Below are 18,975 nucleotides of genomic sequence, written 5' to 3'. Positions count from 1 at the left end.
CCATGTTCTGTACTTTCAGCTTAGTGATGGATAAAGAAGGACTGAAAGGAAAAGGGACTTTGGGTTCCCTTATCTTCAGCTTCAAAGCCATTGTATTTAGCATAGGTGACTGGGTAATACAGAGAAGTGCAGGAGTAAGAAAGGATGTGTTGGCTTTCTTGGTTGCTCAGGTTTGTTTCAGTATCTTTAGCCTCATTCTGCATTCAAAGTTCTGGGTAGAAAAGAAAGTGTTGCCTTTGGGGGTTGTTGGTATGCTTGCATACTCGTTCTTAGATGGAACATACTTATAATCCCTAAGTATCACTGAACTCCCACCTATCATGAGGCCACCAGAATTGGGGCAACCAGGAATTGTGATGCTCATATTGTGCTATCTCCTTGGCTCTTGCACATGGTCCATTATATTGCACTTAATTACAACTCACAGTTTCAAACATAAAATTATCAAGAATTTCAAGACAGTAATGGGAGAGCATTAGAGGAAGACAGAGGCCTTACTGAGAATGAGTTTTCATGAGACTTCTCAGATCCTGTGCCTATGAAGCTAGGCCTGCTGACAGCATCCTGTGCTTTTAAACCGAATTCCTTATAGCATCTGTGATATTAGTCATGAAATTATTTAACATATGCCAAGCCATTAAATGCATGAGGACAATGATTTTAAGATTTCTCACTCAGTAAACATTTTCAAGTACATGAATAGATAAATGAAATACATTGATAGGAAGACCAGTAATCTGAAATCTTCATGACCAGGTTTCAAAGAATGACTTGAAACTGTGTCTTCCTCTCCTCCTTGGGTTAGGTTTCACTTTCTAATTTTGTATGCTCTGCTTGATCAAACCTTAGCTAAAAAAAGAATCCATGCTATTACTACCCATTGTAAAATGAAATTCCTCCTTTTTCCTGTGTGCATACGTGTGTGCATACCCACATGCTTTAACGAATACTCCACTCCCATGCATACAAAAGAAGCTGCCCATTTCATTAATAATAGATTTTCACATTGCTGAGTTTCCAAAAGGGAATGTTTCTTCTGCTTTCACAGGTTTTATTTTAGTATCTGCCCAAAGTGAAATAAAATTTCATTTAACTATGTCAAAACCAATAGTGACTCACTGCTATTTGCTTTCTTTTGTATAAATTTTAATGCATTTTTAATTCCACCCCACTGGTTGGTAAACCAACCATTACTGCTGCTCTATAATGCATTTCAATCATTTCTAATAAATCCAGACTTTAAGATGGTTTATCATTATCTCTGTAAGCTACTGGAAATGATTCTCTCCCTGAACTGCTGGGTCCTGCAGCACTCTAGCTAATGAAAGTAGATTTGGGCACACAATTCAAATAAACAAAACTGCTGAGTTATTTTTTTAGCCATCTATTGTGTTCCACAAAATCTATAATTTCACATTCTGGCCTTCTTTGCAGAAGTTACTCTTGTAAGTGACAATCCTCTGGTCCCCTGTGATTGTGCTTCCTTTCTTTTACATGATTAAAAAAATCCATCTAATTATGTAAGTCTAGAATTTCCATAAACTTTAAATGGAGACTATTTTAAGCACAATTACCCTTTCATTATTTTTTAGCCATAAAAGAATAGACATATACTATATAAAATGTTGGTATATAATCATCTATAAAAGTCAAATGAATGAATAAATTTAGATCCAATATTTATATAGTACAGAAATTTAACACCATATGGTGAGAAATATATATAATTCTTAGATTTGAGACTGGATTTTGGTCAATACTTCTGCCACTGGTATGATCTGATATGGATTCAAAGGTATTTGGGGCACATTATAGCAAGACTATAGTGATGAATAAGGCTAACATAATTCCTCTCCTCAGGGAACTTATAGTCAGGATCAGTGACTTGAATAGTAACTTTTCCACCATGAGTCCCCCTGGCTTTAAAATAATATTCATTTAACCTCACAAATATCTTCTGTGTATTTAATAGAGATTGTCCAGGGTTATAAGAAGTACAAAGATAAATCTTAGCTAGCTCTTGATTTTAAGATACTTATAGTGTATAAATATCATTTTTGGATGGAGAATATATGAAACACTACAGGAAGATTTAGTTAATATGCCATGGCAATGAGAAGTAAAAAATATTTCCAATGAGTGAAATCAAGGCTTCCTGGGGCAGATCATGTGCAAAGTAGGTCTTAGGAGATGAAGAAGATTCATATGTGTTGAAGATGAGGGAGAAATGAGAATTCTAAGCAGAGAGGATAAAAGAAGACTTGAGGAAGGAAAGACTGGGCAAGTATGGAATACGGTCCTATGTGGCTAGGTACAGCGTGGGTGGATGCTGCGTGTGTCCTACACTCCTTTCCGTGAAATGGCCTGGTCTGGTGAAGTCCTCATGTATGAGGAGGCTTAGTCCAAATATCACCTTCTCAAGGCAGCTTTCTGTACTTCTCCCCAATATACCTTTTCAAAAGAACATGTCACTCCTGCTATGGACCACAGCTTGGCACTGGTGTGCTCTAACACGGTAATTTATTTATAATTCTGTTAGTCTTACCAGATTTCAAGCTCGTTAGAGATGAGTACAATGTCTGGCTTTTTAATCCTCTTTATTGTATAGAGGTGTTCTAGCTAAATAGACGTTGAGTTGAGTTAGAATCGTGAAAAGGTGGGATTACAAAAATGGATTAGAACCACTTATGGGGGGTCTTAAATGCCAGATTTAGAAACTTAAAACCCTTTGAGCTTTTCTTTTTGAAGATAGCTAATAATTTTTGTTCTGGGCACTACTTTAACCACTGTGTATAATCTATTTTATATGGTCTTCAGAAGAACCTAATGACATAGGCAGTATTATTCCCATGTTGAAGTAAGGAACCTGTGGCCTAGTGTTTCAGTGACTAGCCCAGAATCAGGGTGAATTGATGGTGGAGCCAGCATTTGAGCCCTGGTAACTTGACTCCAGAAAAAATATTTTTAACTATGGTGGATAACTGTGCAGAAAAAATAACTTTGCAGAAATATCCAAGGTGAATCAGGAAAAAGAAGGCTAAGTCAAGGACCTCTACCTGTAGACAATTGCAATAGGAAAGGTGAAACAAGGGCTTGTGTTATGTTGGTGGAGGTAAAATTTTTTGAAAAAAGAAGAAATGTACTTTTTGATTATTAAAAGACTTGATAAATTATTCCATGTAGGGAGAAAAGAAGGGATAGCTTTTGAGAGGTTTTTTTGAGCCCATGTCAATGCAAAGACAAAAATGTTATTCAAAAATGAGGAAAACCAGGGAAGAAGAAATTTCAACAGGGGAGTTGATTATTCTGTGCTCAATAAAATCATACAAGTCTGAGCGTGACATCCTTTTGTGATTTCTATTCCTTACAAAAACGTCACTGTTGATAACACACTTTATGATGTGCCATTGTTATCACTTCTATTCTGTCTTTGCAGAGATATTTTTTCAAGTTGAAATTATGACTTATTTTGGAAAATACGCAGCATAGGTAACAGTAGTTTTTGTTAGAGTTTTAGAAGGAAAGCTAGAATTTTCACTAAAATATTCTTTAAAAGTAAATAGATCATCTTTGCAAAACTTAATTTTTATCAATTGTTCCTCAGTGGATAACCAAAACACATTTATTTGAAGAAATGAGAATTCTTGTTCATTTCAATCTTGATAAAGTTACTCTACTTCAGTAATGGGAACAATATTGAATGTGACCTCACAGGGTTGCTGTGGCTGTTAGGTTATAAATGAAATCTTTGCACAACATATATCATGTAGTAAGCCCATAAAAATATTAACTATTCTTGTAATATTAGTATTTTCAGTTTTTATTTTCACTGAATTTCCTCATAGTCTGTGCTATACTGGAGAAATATGAAAGTACTTAAGTTTATTGAGAAGTAACATATAACCATTGTTTTAGAACCATGGTTATAATAATCAAACTATTATTTTTTAGACCCTGCAGCAGTTAACATCTTAAACCATCTTATGCTTTGAGATGGTGAAAATAGGAACTGATTTGGATACTTTTTATATTCAAGTTATAGATGCTACACTGCCCCCATAGTACTCTGGTTTTGATTGTGAAAACAGGAAGGAAATGGAGAATAATATAATATTGAAAAAGAAGGATGTATATTCCAGAACAGTGGATCATCAACATTCTTAGATACTGTAGCACATGGAAATGTGGTGTTATCTGAGACAACCAAATGAAATTTTTTTATGACATACATTTTGATGTGTTTAGTTCTAAAAATCTGGGAACAAATGTTCTACTTTAAAACATTACTGTGCAAATTAAACATACTGTAAAATCACAGTTCTGTAAGAACAAGCTCACAAAAACCAGTGCTTGACAATCCAGAATGTTCAACATGGTGGCGGCCGTAAAATGCTTTGGTAGAGCCGTGATACATCGAAAGTGTATCCTTCCCAAGATGGCTTATCAGACACCTCTTCATCCTGGTTCTGCATGCATTCAGGTGCCCCACAGACATTCTGCTGCTGCTGCTAAGAAGTCTGAAAATAAAACAAACAAATAAAATAGGTACCAAAGAAAAAGCATCAAGTGAAAACAAAGATGAGATAGAAAAAATAAAGTCATATCCCTTTATAGAAGATGAACCCAAGGGTGATATCTATTTTAAAACGCTTAAACCCAAGGCAGATATAAGAAATGGAGAAAGCTATTCATTTACTTAAATTTTTTTTAAATATTGGACTTTATGAATCCAGCACAAGGTGTTTATCTTGATTTGACACTGGATATGGCACTAAGGAAGCAGAAAAATGTGGAGCCATTTGCCAGTGTTCTCAGGTTGCCAGACCCATTCATTTCAGAAATCACTAAAGTTGCTGTATTTGCAGGGAGTGCATCAGGGATTAAAATAGCAGAAGAAAATGGAGCTGTGTTTGAGGGAGGAACTAATCTCATTCAGAAGATTTCAGATGATGAAATTCAATCAGATTTTTATGTAGCCATTCCAGAAATAATGCCCGAGCTTAATCCTTTAAAAAAGAAACTGAAGGAAAGATTTCCAAAGCTTACTCTAAATTCCATTGACTGTGACATCCCCAAAATGCTTGAGTTATTTAAAACTGGGCATGAAATTAAGGAGAAGAAAGGGAGAACTTTCTCAAGATCAAAATACCAACACTGAATATGTCAAGTGACGAGATAGCTGCCAATCTGCAAGCTGTTATGAACGAAGTTTGTAGGCACAGACCGCTGGATTTGGGACCCCTCGTGGTATGAGATGTCCTTGGTAGTTTGGTAAGTGAAGGTTTATTACTAAAGATTGAGCCATTGTTGCCTAAAGAAGTAGAAGCCAAAGAAAATAACAAAGATGCTGCCTGAAACTATAGTATTGTGAAGTTTTTTTACATGGATTAAGAAGTAACAGAAAATTATAAAGCTATAATTTTTTTTATAAAAAACAATGCTTGAACTAAGAAGGGCTAACTGATTTTTTTTTTGAGTTCTTCTAGTAACAATTTTGCTACATGTTTTATTACCTTTTATGATCATGGTGTTTTAACCATAATAATTCAGAAAAAAATATATAACAAAAATAATATAAACTTAAGTCAATATAATTAATAATTCTTTTTTTCTCTTTAAAATTGGAATAGGGACATTGGTTTTTTGTAGCAGGAGAATGTAAATCTATTTGTCCACCATCAGTGTTCAATGCGAGCAGAGCCAAATCACATCACACAAGTACGAAAGGAAAAGAGAAGCCCCACTTAAGTGCAAGACAGACTTATGTGGCTTTAATTGCAACACTTTAAAAAAGATATAGAGGTAACATTTTCCCTTGGGTATAATAAGAATCAATGATGAGCTGTAGCTGCCAAAAAAGCTAATTGGGCTTAGATTACATTAACACCCAAATTATCTCTAGCGCAAAAGAGGTAACATTTCTTCTCTGCAATGGAGAAACAACACCTAGATGACTGGATTCAATTCAGAATTTAGAACTTTAACGTGGGTAGAAATGAGCAAGGGCACTTTTGGGATTTTGTCACCAATACCATGAACAATATCCACACTGCAAAGTGCCTCATTTCTATATCCTGATAGCCAAGACCCCCAAAGCTAGTCCACCACCCTTGACTCAGAACTTTACCCAGCAGGAGAGGGGGAAAACAAAGGAACAGGACAGAAAGCATGAACTCAATTAAATGTAAACATGCTGTTAGTAGCTGAAGATCTGACTGAACACGAGATTTATCATCTATACCTGCAGTGCTCAGTGTGGCAGTGACCAGTCAGAGGTGGTTACTAAGTACTTGAAATATGGCTAGTCATTTATGGAGAGGAACTAAAGCTATAAAACACACACTAAATTTTAAAGAGCTAATGTGGAAAAAAAGAATGTCAACTATTGCTCTTATAATCTTTGTATCAATTATATGTTGAGATAATATTTCAGGCATTTTGGTCTAAATAAATTATTAAAATTAATTTTACCTGTTTCTGTAGTTTTTAATGTGGTTGCTAACATTTTTAATATACATATGCACCTTACATTATGTTTCTAGTGGACATTTTTCTAGACTCGGGTTCAGCACCTGTTTCTGTAAAGAGCTAATATTAAATATTTTGAACTACTCAATTCTATCATACTAGTGTGAGAGGAGCCCCAGGCAAAATGTGAAGAAATTAATGTTATTGTAGTCCAATACAACCTGATTTATCAACATAAATTTAAATGCCAATAGTTTTCATGTATCACAAAATATTTTTTTCTTTTGATTTGTTCTTAACAATGTAATGCAAAAGCTATTCTTTGGCATATAAAAACAGGCTGCTCATGTGCCACAGGTTAATTTGCCAACTACTGTTCTATACCTTCCTCTGCATTTATTAACATTGGTCTTTAAGAAAACAATTTAATCTGTATCATCATCTGGAAATTGTGATATCAATAGCTCAGTCATAGAGACCTCCCCACCTTAGAAGTTTCAAGTGAAATGACATGTAAATAACTTTACAACTTGATAAAAAGGAACAATAAAATTGGCCAAGAATAAAATGAAATGCTCCTAAAAATAGCAGATTTCCTAATATTGGAAGTGTTTAAACGTAGGGAAATTTCTAGAAAAAGATTCTGTAGAAGAAAATTAGACACTAAATGTCTAATTTAATCAAATGCTTAATAACTCATTTCCAAACCTGAAATGCAGGTTTTTGTTTTGTTATATGTGAATTTGATTTTACTTGAGATGTTTTGGGAGAAAAATTAAACAAAAGATCTCAGGTTTTGACATATCTCACAGAAATAATGTTTATTATATTAAAATTATCACTTTATCAAAGAGCTTTTAATAAGAAATAGATATGATTGATGGCATTTCTTTTTTTCTTCTTATTTTTTTTATTTTATTTTAATCATTGTTCAAGTGCATTTTCTGTCCATTACTCCCATCCCAGCCCACCCACCCATCCCTCCCCACCTCCCTCTCATTTCCAACCCCCCCTAGTTTTTGTCCTTGTGGCCTTTATACTTGTTCCTGTAAACCCTTCCCCTTTTCCCCTGAAATTCCCTCCCCTCTCTCCTCTGGCCACGGTCAGCCTGTTCACTATTTCAGTGTCTTAGGTTATATTTTGCTTGTTTGTTTGTTTTGTTGATTAGGTTCCTGTTAAAGGTGAGATCATAAGATATTAAGCTGATGGCATTTCTTTTCATTCTGGTGATAGAATATGGTAAGGTTTTAACACAGGAAATTAGATTATTGGAAGTAAATTGGTATAATTCTTCCTTTTACCTATTAGTACATGTACTATTACACACGATCTGCAATTTATCTGAACATGTAACCAGTGATTGGAAATAAGTTGATAATTAATATTTTAAGATGCACATGCCCAATGTTTTTATCCTCCTTGTCAATTCCTCTTATGTTCTTCAACTGAGTTATAACAATAGAATGAGTGGTACAATAACACTGAGTTTACCTTTCCTTGGTTACTAAATTGTTCTCAATCACTAATGGATAGTTTTTACTGATTGAATTTGTATGTGAATTGGTTTAAATTGCAGGACCGTATTTCAAATACAAAAGTATGTCAAGCTATTAATTTTATGTTGTTGTTGTAGGTTTGAATGATGTCAGTAGTTGAAGCTAGAGCAAAAGATTAAATTAATTTCTGCTTTTGTCTTACCTCATCTTTTCTCTGTCTAATGTGTCTGTTACATTTGTCCTCATTCCAATGAGAAAAACTCATCAGAATGAATGACCAGTCCTCATTAAACTGATGATTTTCAGGGACATTTCCTTTGATTCCATGCAGTGAAACATTACCTTCCTGAACAATGAGTTTAGCAGTAAGAAATCCATAACTGACTACACACCAACCAAATCAATCAGTTCATCTTATGTCAAGGTCAAAAAGGTGAAAAGTAGAGTATCTTCTTGTTCTGACAAATAAATCAAACATGAGCTACATGCTTGGCCCCATGTATGAGGAGCAAGTATTTTCAGCAGATGCTCTGCTTTCTTAAATCCACATGAACTGCACACTTACAACTTTGTTTTAGAGGCTAGAAGACATAAGGCAACTTATATTTTTTAAATTAAAAAATCAATCCTATGCAAATGTTTTTAAAGACGAGATGGTAAGTTTCTCTCAAAATTTCTCCAGAGAGTAAAGTGGCAGTTACAAAACAATCTTAATCCTTAAAGCTTTTGTGAAAACTTAACTGGAAAGCAGGACAAATAAACCTTGGCAAACAAGCCCCAAGGGAATATATGGAGTCCACATTCATCATCCTCAGTGTATCTCTTGTTACACACAAAGTTGTCTTAGAAAGAGGGAGAAGCAGCTCACATTGATTGTCTGCATCTGTCTGGAGACAGACCTTCAAATGGGTCAATTACGGTATTTCACATTTCTTGTTGCTAGTCTGGGCATGTAATTGTTGTCCTAAGTAATAGGCAGAAGTATGTCTTATATAGGTAACATTTGTATCTCTGGTTGTATGTAAATCAAAATTGGAAGTATTTGGTTCCAATTCATAATATTTTAGAAAAGGTGCTTTGTTAGATTGTGTTATGTGATTATAAATGTAACATATGCATAACCTAGATTCTTTGGAAAATACTGAAATAAACAAAGTAAAAATATCTTTTATAGCCACACTGCCCAGATAACTACTACTCATTTTAACTATATTTTCTTCCAGTATTTCTTCATAAGGAAAACTTTTGCATTATTTTATTCAGTTAATATATAGGGTCTGGCACAAATAACACCCCTTTTTATTACAAAATATTTTATTATAATACATAAGCATATAATTCTGTAGTATAACAATATCACGCTCATATGATATTGTTAGTAAATGTTCAAATTAAAACTATAAATTATTACACCCATACTATTATTACCCTACCAACTTCACTCAAGCAAGCATTACTTCTGCTTGACCCTGTATATAATGCCAATACTTACCAAACATTATTATGTCATTTGGAAATATGATAGTGAATGAAAGAGACATTGTTTTTTGCAATTGCAAAATGTATCATTTAGTCAAAGACAAACTAATGCAAAAACAAGTGATTTGTGCTATAATAGAATGAGTCAGACTATAATAGTCACACATGAGGGGGAAAATAGCCCAGAGTTGGGGGAAAGAAGAGAAGGCTTTATAGAAGAGCTACAGTCTAAGCTTAGGCTTAAGACTGGGTAGCATTTAGTCTGATGAAGAGGGAGAAAGAAAATGGAAAAACATTGACTGAGAGAAGCATTCAGGTAAAACACTGGGGGATATCCCAGGAAGTAAATAGCAGATAATTATAGCTTCAGAGGGCAAAGAGGAGATTTGAAAAAAGAGAGACTGAGACAGTGACAGAGCCATACTCCAGTAATCCATGGAAGTGGTACATATTAAGTAGGCTACAAACTAGAAAACCCTAAAAACAGATCTCATATACAGAATCTCAAATAAGATGGAAGCTTGTTTCTCTTTCATGTAACCATACCAAGAAAGGCAAGGGTTCTAGTGAGGTTAGGCAGCTCCATTCTACCAGATCATCCAGAGATCCAAGGCCCTTTCCTCTTGTGGCTCGCTCATTCCCTAGGGTACTGTCTACATGATCATATGGTCCAATTTAGCTCACCTACACCACTGATCTAGCTTCCCTTACAGGCACAAGAGAGGAAGTAGACAACATACAATTTCCTGTTAAGGAAGTGGCATGGAATTGTATGCATTCCATTGTTGAGAACTTGACCACATGAACATCTTGGAAGATGTCATCTCCAGTTGGGAGGACCAAATGCCATAATTTAAATTTTGGAAGGCAGATTCTGTACTAAAAAGAAAAACAGCAGTGTATTTGTCTCACCATGATATAAAGTCTGACTTGTATTTTAAGGACAATGGAAGGCCATTAATAATTTAAACAAGGGGATATTATTGTCAGATAGGAATTGTAGGACATACTCTTGGCTATAGAGTAGAAGATGGATGCTAACAGGGATGAAGAGAAAACTACCAGATGGAAAACTGTGTGACAAAAAAAAATCAGGCAAGAGATAATTGTATCATGGGCTGGGATAGAGGCAGCAAAATTATGAGGAAAGAAGCAGCACATTTATGAGTCAGAATAAGTCAGTTATGAAGTAGAGTAGGGGCTGGATGCTTAGTTTAATGAGGAGGGTAATGGTGAGAGAGAGTGAAGAGTCAAGGTGTCTGTAATGGGTTGGATGTTACCATTCACTGATTGTATCTGTAGACTTTATACTATTTTAGAGATCATCACAAAATCTACTGGCTTAAAATACCAACTCTTTCATTAACTCATGAATGTGTGGGCAGAGCTCAGCTAAGCCTCTTTTGCACATTTCAGTTGGACTCAGGCATTTTAGACCATTTGTGGATTGGCTAGGTTTCTAGGGATGACTGTAGCAAGAACATCTCTGCCTCAATTTTTTTCATCACCTGGGAGATTAGCTTGGGCCTATTCCCTTGAGTCCAGGAGATTCCAAATGTACAAAAATGAAAATGCCCCTATGCACAAGCAAGTTTCAAGTTTCTGTGTCCTGTATGCATTAGTCTCATTGAGCAACACAAGGCACTTGGTCACACTCAGTGTGGGAAGTAGCCATAAAAATCTCAAGGACCATTATTACAAGAATCTGTTAACCTGATACAGGAAACTATGCACACAGTACAGTGGAAAAAAATTCACTACACTTGAAATTTTGAGATAGGGAGTGTAAAAGTTTCTTTCTGGGAACCAATTCTATACAATTTTGAGCACCACTGCACTTCCTGGGATTTCATTTTCTGCATCCCTGGAGACTGACCTTCATTAGCCTCAATGTCCTTTGCCCTCAAAGATATAGGAAACTAATTGATTAGTGTTTTGTTTCTGGTAGTATTTTGAAACTTGGACACTCATCTCTGCTTTCTTTCAAATAAAAGAGGAAAATAAAACAATTGGAGTAGTTCGTGTCTTTGTTCTATTTGATTTTTCTCTTCTATTCATCTGTGATTCCACAACCTGGCACTGGTTGTCCAATTGTGATGGCCCACCTTGTCTTTATGTTGATTTTCATTTGTTTATAGAAACCAGTGTGTCAGCACTAGTCAGAAAATAATCTTATTCTGTATTCCTTTTATTCTTGAAAAAATCCTACATAAATGACAGTTTTGAAACACGTTCCTTACTATTCCTCACAGTCATACCAAAGATGATTGTTGTCTAGATTATATTTGTGACCTGTCTAGTAACTTGAACTATAAATATTTAACTAGATAACTTAGTTTGTCTAACATGAGCATTTTAATCCCTGCCTAATTATGATATCAGCTACTGTGGAGACACATGTGGTATCACTGTTCAACTTACACTGTGTACCACAGGTCAAGGAACTATATAAAAGTCTATGATGTGGATATAGAGCTAGAGTAAAATCACTCATTTTATAGGAGGACAAGAAAATGTAGGCATACTGGTTAAGATATATGGTGAGAAGACCATACAAATTATAATTCACACCCAAGTTCAACTTCATCATAAAAATCAGTCTGGGCTAGGGTAATATTTCACCCAAAAGAATGATAGATTAATTATCTTTAATAGGCAAGAAGTTGCATAAATACTTTCTGTCAGGACCATTGTAAGTAGAATGGAGGTGATGTGGTATGGTGGAAATGGCCTTCTTATCACCTATGTGCCTTCTACCAGCTGTTATGACAAACCCCTCCCTCTCTTTGACCTTGAACTTAGGCCATGATAGTTCCTTGAAAGCATGTTAGTTCCTTCATTTCTTCCTTGTGTGTACATCAGCTTTCTGACACATTTGGAATGGTCTTGGGTTGATTATTGTTCTGTGAAGGATACATATAAATAAGTGAGCAGACTTTTGTTATCTATTTTGTTAAAGTGAAGACGGCTTTATGCTCCAAATTTGACAATCATCCAAGTGAACCTATGTGTCTTCCGGGAAAATTGATACCTAGAATATTAAACTGGGTAACAAGATACAGGTTCTAGTTCAATTTTTTCATTAGCAAACTCTGTAGTCCTGGCTCTCAGTTTCCTCTTCTAAAATGTAAATAAAATATATATGCCTGGCCAAATTTTCAGGATAGTTAAAAGATTTAAATAAGTCATTTTTTAAAACAACAAATACAAACTATCCTATAAAACATTAGTTATTTAACCATCGAGAATAAATATTTTTCAAACATATGGTATATGTAACGCCACATTTCATTACATCGACAAGTAGAGGCAAAAGAGGCTTTAGTGTAAACACATAGTGAAATCCAGTTTCCCAGTGGAGTCTTAGAAAATAAATCCCTTCAGGACTAAATATTAAAAAAGAACACCAGACCTTATGATTGTTCAGTATCTTCTTCTCAAATGCTTGTCTGAGGTTTTACCCCAAGAGTTTAAGTTCTGTAGGCACCAAAACTCCATCATCTATTGTTTAGTTACATGAGTTTTCTTCACTCTCCCCCTCCTTCTTCATTTTCTATGTTTTCTTTAGACCCTCTTCTCTCTGAGGGCCATAAAGATAGAACTATTTATTTCTAAAGAAATGTGATATTTCATTCATATATATATATATATATATATATATTCATATTCCATATAGACAGATGCAGATATCCAATCCAACAAGAAATACACACCCACACACAATGGCTGTAGTTTCTTATGAATTATCAGATTGTGGATTGACACATGCACTCCTCATACACTGAAGAATATTTTACACCCTATTCATTGCATTATGCTTTCTCTTCCTGCCAAAAAATGTGCATGTGCATCTGGCTATAGAGGGTAAAACACACCATGTGGAGTATTCCTCAGTGAGAAGAAATGGGATTCTGTCTTGCTTTAGATTTGATAAGCTACTGATTTGTGGAGTTTCATTTTGACTTCATTACTGGGCAACCAGAATGAATTGACAGAAAGCAATCAACACACGATACACCCACTGGAACCTCTAATATGAAATGTTGACTGCTTCAGTCAACACAGAGAATTAGCAAAGGTACTCAAAAGGTAAGTGATAGCCAAAATCAGCCACATGGCTCCAAGGACCACATCCTGCATGCCTATTAGGGAATTTGGAGTAGACACAGGATGACAGACTGCTTTGTCAATATAACATTTCAGGTAAATGCTCTGTCTGTGCTGTGTTTTCCAAGCAAACACAGATGTTTGTGGTAAGATAAGAATTTACTGTGTGTGTGTGTGTGTGTGTGTGTGTGTGTGTGTGTTCTGGGGAAAAGGAGGAAAAGGGAGAGAGTAAGAGAGGGCAAGGGAGAGGGAAAGAGATATTGGCTGGATATTGAAGCCAGGATATGAGAAATACTTCAAGAACAACAATTTTTTAAGTAAATAAATCTAATCCTTCTCACCATGTGGATTGTTTCCTGTGCTACAGTATGCATCTGAAAGAGAAAATATAGACTCAGACTTCTGGGAATTCATTGATCCATGCCTTGAAACAAGCAATGATCAGTTGTTCGTTTAACAAATATTTATTGAGCACTTGCTATGTGCAGGCACTCTGTGCTAAGTAATGGAGGCATAAGATTTAAAAAGTAATCTTCCCCTTTGTGACACCATGGATGGACCTTGAGCACATCATGCTAAGTGATCTAAGTCAGACAGGGAAAGACAGGGAAATACAGAAACTAAATTATATCACTTTTATGTGAAATATAAAAAAGTGAAACCTGTAAAAAGCAGAGAGTAAAATGGTGGTTACCAAGAGAGGGAGGAAGGGGATAAGATTGATGGAGTTTGATGGTACAAACATGTACCGAGTAATACATAAGACATAGAGATAATGCACAGTATAATAAATATAGTAATAATATTGTTCTATAATTACATAATGTAATAAATGTAACTACTCGTACATTGATAATTATATAAGTCTACAAATGCATTGAGTATAATGTGCTGTACACCTTAAACTTACACAATGTTACATGTCAAATGTATTCAATTAAAAAAATAGACATCATACCTATTCTCCTGGAATTAATCATTTGGATAGGAAAAAATGAAATTAAGAAATCTGAGCCACTATAGTGTTGGACAGACATATACACCCCTATTAGAGTTCCTAATCCAGATTTTGACATCAGTGAAGATTTTAGAAGAAAGTGAATCCAAACCAAGTCCTAGGAGTTTGCCTGAGAAGTGGGGGAAACCTGGTTACTCTTTGCAGTTAAAGCTACACCAGTCGTCATATAATGGCAAGAAAGCATGAAACATTTTAACATGCCATGAAGATTCAGAATGTCTGCAGGTTCATTAGTGCTGGGGACAGGGAAGAATGCCATAGATGGAACTGCTGAGGTAGGCAGGGCACACATTCCAAGTGACAGTGATATTGGCTTTTATCCAGAGAGTCATGAGGAGACATTGAAGGGTTTTACCGGTGAAATTGCATGATCAGATAAACTATAGTATAAAGTCTAAAAATTGCTCTGAGTAGCTACACACACGCACACCCTTTAAATGCAATTTTAAAATAGTTCTGGGAACACAAAGGTGGGAGGAAACAAGGATTTAGACAATTTGTGAAATATTTGTAGAAAATGAAACTTTTATTCTAACTCGAATTTCGAAGTCTTGGCACTAGACCATGCTGCAGCCAATGCTTTGGGAACAACCCAGTGATGGGAAACCTCTGCTCATACCTTAGGTGCTTGGTGTGGCTTTCCATGCCGTGTACTCTCCTACATCCAAGGCAATTACAAGGCACTCAGGAAATCTCATTTTTCTCTCTAAGTGCTTCCTCTCCACCTGCTGAGGGAGATACCCCAGTACATTTGCTGTTCTCTGTAAAAATGTGGAAAAATTGGATGCAGTGCATCTGGAGATTATCTCCAGCTATTAATAGTTTCCTTGCAATGAACTTTAAGGAGGTTTTTGGGGATTCCCAGCACGAGTCTTAATTGTATCCTTAGTAGCCACATATTGTTAGAAGTCGGAAATGTCTTCCGCATGTCCGTGTGTTGTACATTTGAAGAGATGAAATGCCCCTTCTGGGTGTTTTCTGGTGGTTGCATAGACTCCGTGCCCCAGGTCCACCAGCTATTAGTTTTGTGACATGAAGGTTTCATTACCAGTGAAAAATTAATGGACAGAGATAGCCATTAGCATATGATATTACCCTTGTAGCTCGTAATGTAAATTGTTGCTTGTTTCTGTTAACCCCCTTCCCTTCCTGCCTACTGTTCTCTGAATACCCTCCAATTTAGTATATGGTTCTCCTTCAGAAATTTCATTCCTTTGGCTGTATGTTAGGATGTAATTTCAATAAGAAAAATACATTTTTCGAGGGAAGTGGGGAGGGTTGGGTGGGTGGGCTGGAATCGGAGTAAAGGGGAGAAAGCTGTACTTGAACAATGAATAAAATAAAATTAAAATAAAAAAATACATTTTTCAACCTATATACTAATTGGAGAGTTACCTGTAAGAATAAATATTCAGAAGCAATTGTTCAGAGAGTGAATTTGCTTAGGAATTGATATTTTATGCATCCATGAAATGTTCGCAACCAATGTCAACAGAGATGAAGGCAACATTGTTGTTGATTTGTTGAGATGATTGATTACTGAACCATTTTTAAAATCACCCTGATTTTTATAATACCATTTATGTATTAAATTTTATATTAATTATGTGATGTCTGGGGCCAAGTACTCATGTGCTTGTCATCTCCCTTCAGCTGAGTGTTGGCCCACATGCTGAAGTTCAGTTAAGCCCTCTGTAGCTGGTCCTTGGCTTGGCTGATGCTCTTCTCTCCATGGCATGTGATACTTACATTATTATAGGTAATAAGTCAGAGGATGGACTCCATCAGAAATAAGAACACAAAAATAGCCATAATTACAGCTACAACTGTTTATTATTAGATATGACACTGTTATTTTTATTCACTTGCCCGACAGAGGTCTAGTGAGCATTTACATGATACAACAACAAAACTTTATTGAACACTTAGTTTTACTGCACCAAGGCACTGGAGTACAGTGGTGACCCAAATAAACATAGTTTCTAAACTCACAGAGCTTATATTCTAATGGGTGAAATAAATAATAGACAAATAAAAAAGTAACTTTATTTCAGCTTATGCTATGCACTATAAATGTAATAAAAATGAGAATTCATAGTTTGGCTTATCATCTTCTCAATACTTTCTCATGCATAGTATTATTTTTTCTTTTATATAGAATTGTAATATACTCTTTATATTGTTAAACTATCTTTTTTCCTCCATTTACCAAGATATTATAAATGTCTTTCTAAAGAAAAACTAAGCTTCTACAGCATCTTACAATCAACCCATGGTCTATAATTGCATTAAAGCACCACAATTATTCAAAAATAATATTTTTGGAAATTCAGGCTATTTCTATTTTTCCTATTATCAGCAGCCTTTTGATAATCATTCTCACAATTATATCTACCCATGCATCTTAATTATTGCATCATTGTATTTTCCAAAAGAAAAAAAATAGTAACATAAGTGATCTCTTCCTACAAATTAAAAAATGGTCTTCTGGAAAAATTGCATTATTCCCCACTAGAAATATACAGAATCCTTATATCTTGCCACACTAGTATTTAAATTTTATTTTTAATTTTAATTCTTTAACATTCTTTCTCTCTTGTCTGACATGTCAAGCTATTATCCTTTCCTTACCCAGTCCACATGCTTCTTGTTCTCAGCCTGCTGCTGTCAGATGTCATTTGGACATTGGTCCAGCCAGACACAACTGTGCTTTATAGTGTGGAGGATCAGGGATTATCCCCAGCCCTTTGTCCTCATGAATGAAGCTTTCCGATCTGAAACATGAATTTTACCCTCCCACTACTTCCTCGCTTTCCCATTTGTCAACAGTTGTCCTTGAACAAAAAAAGATAGAGGGGACAAAGGAGATTTTATTTAAAATGTTGTTTAATATTTATAAAGAGATAAAGATATTGGTGCAAAGGGTTTTATTACCCAGAGCTGTAAATTTCATTAGTGTCTAAGTTTTTAAAAAGTTATTTTTTTCATGTTACCACAGAGCTCTTTTACTTTTTTTCACTTTTACTTAACTTCAAAATTGATGTCTAGGATGACTGCCAATAATATTATATCATCCCATATGTTTTGCTTAATTACACTATTTCCTGAATTCATTTCTTGAAGTTAAATTTTTTCTCCACCTCATCATCAAAACATTATGAACACTCTCTGTCACATTGAAATTAGAAGATAAAACCTCTTTCAAAATTCCATCTATTTAAAATGTTTCCAGAGTTTGGTTAGAGGGTGATAAATCATCCTAATCACTTAATCTGTGTTATAAATCACAGGATATCAGAATCTTATGGTACATGGGATTGAGTTAATCTAACTGGCAAACCCAATAAATTCCTAGGAAGGTTTAGATGTTTTCCAGATTTTAACTATCTGTTGAATTTACAGAATGGTAAAGCTCTGGTTAGTTTTTTCCCAATATATTTGTGTTGATTCTATGCATAATATATGTATCAATATATGAAAAACACCTGCATCTTATTAATACTTGTATTATTCAGAACATTAAAATGCATCATAACTCAAATGAAAGGCCCTCTAGGAAACCTTATATTTCTTTTTTATTTTTGCATATTCGACAAACCATAAATGATCTTGAGGTCACTGGAATGCATTTGCATACAGATTATTAAAATTATGTGTCAAAAGGCAAGTGAAAGATTTACTAACAAAATTATGGGACACTTTTTTCCTTTAATTTTTTTGTATTGCTTTTTACTAAACTAAAGGATAATCACCTATGTAGAACCAAGCTGTAATATAAAAAATAGATGTCCAATTTTACTCATGTATTTCTCCATTAAATAGTCTGTACCTTCTCAAATATTTTGAAATAAATCAGCACTTTTGCCTTTATAGAATTTATCTAATTCCTCCCTCTCACTATCCCTTACACATCTCTGCTCTTTTAATCTGAGTAATTAATAGGACCCTTCTGAAGGAATAATGATAGTTGCAGAGCTATGAACAAATCTTTATTATAAATATAAAAATGGAAGGGTCATTATGTATAAGAGGAGTAGAAGTATCACATTTTGTTAGGAGTACAGTGTATGATAAAGAGAATAGGGAAGGAACTTATAAAAGCGAGTGTGCTCAATGAAATCATTCAGAAATTTTAAAAGGAAGGCCCTTGAAGTGTATTAATCAACAAGAAAAAAATCAGAGCAGAATCAGGAGCAATTCTTGTGTGTTAGGATGAGAAACTCCTCTGTGGACTTGGCTGTGCTTCAGGACAGCTGTGTAGACCGTGTGTGAACAAAGAGCTGCTTCCATCAGAACATGAGACAAGATCCACATTCCTGGGCCCTCGCTAAGGTCAAGTGGGCACAATGCCTAGGCATAGGTCCCTGCAATATTCATTTTAATAAGAATATCAGAGAGCTCTTAAGC

At 35.1% G+C, this 18,975-nt stretch overlaps 1 protein-coding gene and 1 pseudogene across 3 annotated transcripts in view; both read left to right on the top strand.

Annotated features, from left to right (window-relative positions):
• The window catches only part of LRRC4C (leucine rich repeat containing 4C), a 647,198-nt gene that overhangs the window by 376,609 nt on the left and 251,614 nt on the right, over nucleotides 1-18,975 (top strand). The window lies entirely within an intron of this gene.
• LOC123810206 lies at nucleotides 4,373-5,355 on the top strand (annotated as a pseudogene).

This window comes from Phyllostomus hastatus, unplaced genomic scaffold (genome assembly GCF_019186645.2).
Source record: "Phyllostomus hastatus isolate PE091 unplaced genomic scaffold, TTU_PhHast_1.1 phas_scaffold_585, whole genome shotgun sequence".
In the NCBI taxonomy this organism is placed as follows: Eukaryota; Metazoa; Chordata; class Mammalia; order Chiroptera; family Phyllostomidae; genus Phyllostomus; species Phyllostomus hastatus.
Note: the sequence above shows the minus strand (reverse complement) of the source record. Positions and strands in the feature narration are given on the sequence as shown.